Source organism: Pecten maximus, chromosome 18, assembly GCF_902652985.1.
Source record: "Pecten maximus chromosome 18, xPecMax1.1, whole genome shotgun sequence".
NCBI classification, from domain to species: Eukaryota; Metazoa; Mollusca; class Bivalvia; order Pectinida; family Pectinidae; genus Pecten; species Pecten maximus.
Genome location: NC_047032.1, coordinates 26,024,076 through 26,028,969, shown reverse-complemented (window position 1 = coordinate 26,028,969; position 4,894 = coordinate 26,024,076).

The following is a 4,894-nucleotide window of genomic DNA, read 5'->3' as shown; positions in this document are numbered from 1 at the left end:
TAAACCACTTTCAGATCTTACCATTTGGTTTGGTTTGGTTTTATTTGTTTAACGTCCTATTAACAGCTAAGGTCATTAAAGGACGGCCTCCCGTGCGAGCGACATGCATGCGTGTGGTGAGTGCGTATGCGTGTTTTGGGAGGCTGCGGTATGTTCGTGTTAAGTCTCCTTGTGATAGGCCGGAAATTTTGCCGATATAAAGTGCTACCTCACTAAAGTATACTGCCGAAGACACCCAGCAGGACACCCCACCCGGTTACATTATACTGACAACGGACCAACAGTCGTCCCACTCCTAATGTGCTGAGCGCTAAGCAGGAGTTGCAACTACCATTTTTAATGACTCTGGTATCTCTCGGCCAGGGGACAGAACCCAAAGCCTTCCTCACAGGGGCGAACGCTCAACTGAAGACAAAAAGTGCGGCATTGTCAAGGGAGACATTAGGAAGATGAAAGTTGTTCCGAAAGAAGAGAAAACAAATCCCAAATTTAGTCGCCTCTTACGATCATGCAATGGGGGCAGCAGGTACAATTCTCACGCCCTACCTGCAGGGCATTGCCTATATAGTCTCTATATTGACAGTAATTCAAAACATATGTTAACTATAGATCTTGCAAAAGATTTTGAAACATACACTGAATCTGAAAACATAATTACTAATCATCAGGATCATGTTATATTACCTGGATAAGTTTTATATCAACCACTTTTGAAGTTTGGACATCCATTACCGTATAACTTCCATACTTGGCTGTATGGCCTGGGGAGGAACATCTTGCATCTCCTGCAAGTTTCAGTTTGTCACCATTCTTTCGAATGCTTGACAGATATACAGACTGATGGAACTGCCAGCAGGACAATGTGGATGGCACAATGTAGGATGACTGAAGTCTGTTGTATGTTGACAGACTCAGTGGTAATATTCCAGCATGTCTCATCAAATTAAAACTTTTTACAGGACTACTTCCACTGAAAAAGACAGCACTTGCCATGATGATGTTTCCTCATGGCATGGAATGGGAGAAGGGCTGACTTGACCACTGACGGATAAACCCACATGCACATCTGCTATACACATTTACACGTGTCCCTATGTATGTTTTTCGTTATGTAAATTTCTTCTACAACATGTTGGGCACAAATCCAAAAGTTCGAACAATCATTGTTCCGAAACAATGTATTTCTTGGCTTTGTCAGGGTCAGTGTTCTTATTATCAGTTGGACTGTCTGCAGGAGTAACTTTAACTACATCTTCATCATCCTCGTGATAGTCTTCTGTACTTGGAACCCAATCGGGATATTGTAGGGGACCACAACTTGCCTCATGAAACTCACGTGCGGTACATGTATATTTTCAAAATCCTCTTCATTCCCATCATGCTTTGCATTATGGACCCTGGATTTATGGCACTGGGTACTAGAGTTTTTACGGTCACATTTAACTTGGACCCCACATGATTTGACTTGGTTCTTTGTCACCTGAACTTGGAGACCAACATTTCTTCTGTGCTGTAAATATAAAAGATAAAAAAAATAGATAACTTTATACATGTACAAATACATTTTTGTGTTACTTGCAACTGAAACATTCCCTTATACATGGTGAACAAACTAAATAATTTCAGAACCTGTTGTCTTCATGTAAATTATACATTTCTGGTCTCTTAAATTATGTATAGCTACAATAGAAATGATCATATTATGCCAGGAATCATCATGATCTAGAAATTAACAAACATATCATGAATATAAATTTATATTTCCCACCTGTATAACAATTACCCAATGCAACCAAAGAGACATGAGGGACATATACATATATAATTTACAAAAATATTAGTATTATAAATGATGTACATTGAAAATATGGGTGTCAATATAAATTATACTGACCCCCCCCATATATTTTTTGCATTAATATTGTAATGTGTTCCTGTTCACACTATTGTCTAAGTGAGTTTTATGCTTTTACCATAAAATGCAGTATTTTTCTCTTATCTTTGGTTTGGTTTGGTTTATTTTGTTCAACGTCCTATTAACAGCTAAGGGCATTTAAGGACGGCCTCCCCGTGCGTGCGACATGCATGCGTGTGGTGAGTGCGTATGTGTATTTTGGGAAGCTGCGGTATGTTCGTGTTAAGTCTCCTTGTGATAGGCCGGAACTTTTGCCGATTATTCTCTTATCTGCTGAGCATTATGTTGAAAACTGTAACAATTATTTGCAATCTATGAATGCTCACAACTAAGCTGTAAGTTGTTTGACAACCAGTTGAAAAAAGCTGCATTGGTGTATCAGGGCCAACACATTTGTCAACTCTGTCTGGGAAAGTCTGTGTATCTATGTGGCACTGCTCATATCTGTAGACAGTAGATGGGACATCTTCATTCAAGTCTAGATCTGTACATGCACCACTGTTGTCATCGATGATGTACCAAAATTCAAATTGTGTAATCATTATAAATTCAACTTATCTAGTTAAATAACATGATAAACATATCATATATGTTTAAACAAATATTTGGGCTATTTTAAAACGATTTACAGAATACACGTATACCTTTATTCTGGAATCGATAGTATCGTGAACGTGATCTTATTATTTTAATTTAGGAAACCTACCTCCAGTCTTCGTCTTTTCTGGACGACATTATTCCTGCTTCTCTTTCTGCTGGGTGTTCCAGAATTGAATGAGTTGTCTTCACATGGAGTAGATCTAGAGGAGTGAGGAGATGCATAATCAAACATTGTCGGTATAGCTTCGGGCTTCAATCGTAGCAGTTTTGGGATGAAACCGATCGACGCCATTAACCGCAGATCTCTCTCAAAACACTCCGGTTCAAATGATGTTGGTATATTCTCGTATGTGGCGATGGCGAAAATTTGTCCCTTTTGAGTTTGATGGTCCATGCTTTCCTAAGTTTCTGGTCCTTGGGGAACAAAAACATACTTATTTTCTTCCCATCGTTAGTGTTATTTGTGCAGTTCAACGCAGCACACTGAACCATTTTTGTTGACGTCTGCACGCATCTGACAGCTAGCGGGAATTGTCCAGTATGACGTCACAGACGAAGGGAAGTAACTACGCAAAGACTCGGGGATTTCGCCAACTCGCGAAAATGTGTCTGTTTTCAAATGAATGCAAAATGTTTTTTTTCTGAATAATAATTAATATTTTGGCATACGTTTTTGAATGTTTATGGATGTAGGGTTTTTATCACCTTTAAGTCATTTAAGGACGGGCTCCAATGCGCAAAAGATCCATGCATGCGGTCAATGTGTGCGTGCTTTGGGATGTTGTTTTGTCTCTTTGTGACAACACGGAACTTTTGCCATTTTATAGCGCTACCTCAATGAAGCATACCATCGAAGACACCTTGCAAGAAATCCCACCTGGTCACATTAAGCTGACACGGACGAACCAATCGTTTCAGTCCTAATATACTGAGCGCTAAGAAGTACCTGCAGTTATGACATTGCATCAGCGCTAATATACAAGACCCTCAATATCATTCACTTAAAAAAAAATCATCACGGAGCCAATTTATAATGAATCCATGCTGCATATGTCATATTGTGCAGAGAAGTTTTTCAAGTAATGTCAAAAACTGATATAAAAATGAAAATTTTGCATTTCAGTGGTTGTTTAAAATAATCTACAATAGCTTACTAACCCAACTTTGTATACTTGTATCAACCGAAAACCGAAATGTAAAAACCGAAGACAACGTAACGGTTCTGTAATGCTGCGTTTTGATATCCTCTGTAGCAATACTTGATGGAAGAAATTTTTTTCACAAAGAGGAATTACTAAGTGAAAACGGAAGCAAGAGTTACGGTTCTTGCAAACTGCACTCCGCCTCAATATTGTCTTGATGTGTATGGAGTTCGATGAATTTATCATGCATGGTTTGAAAGTTATGCTCCGGACAAGGTAAATAAGTCTGTGAAAACAGAAGCATGAGTTACTGTTCCTGCACACGGCACTCCGCCTCGATGTGGTAGGGATGTGTATGAAGTTTGATGAAATTATGCATGGTTTGAAAGTTATGTTCTGGACAACTATATTACATGCGTACTTACCATCATAAATCATTCAATCATGAAGTTATGATGTATATCACCCTTTCTTACTCTTTATGTTCAGTGAATTAAACGAATTCCACGATATTGTTTTCATCAAGCTATCCTACTTTATTTACCGTAGTTTGTCGTAGTTTGTAGAATTTTACATTTACATATAAAGCAATGCATAACCTAACCCGAGCCGTGTATTACAATATTAAGATATGTATAGACGCGATAGTAAAGGATACATTAGAATACGATCATATTAAAGGTCACGAACATCATCATGCAAGATCGACAAACGCATGCTACCGGGTTCAAATGGTCAAATATAAAATTTCGACCCTTCTGAATGGTATACAATTGTCAATCAGTTTCGGTGAAATTCAATGCATCAATATACATTACGAAATATTAACTGGGAAAGTAGTTTTCGGATTAGGAGCCAAAATTTAGTACTTACAGTAACTGTTCGGATACAATTATCAAATGTTGCAATAAAACTCAAAATCAGTGAGGCACCGTCGATATTACAGAGGTATTTTCTTAATATTTCGAATACATGTACATGTACAGTTTATATACAAGTTGTCTGCATATCTAGCTGAATTAATGTTACAAATTACCATCGGGTTATGCTTGGTTAATTTTCAATTCAAATTGTAATTGAAACAAGCACCATGAGTTGCATTATTCAATTAAGTTGTAATAAATGAGGGGTGTGAATTTTGGTCATCTTTGGCCCCCTTGGTGTAAGAATATTGTTCGCATGAAGATACTTTGAGGTCAACTGCATATAGTATGGTATTCAAAATAACATTTTTTGA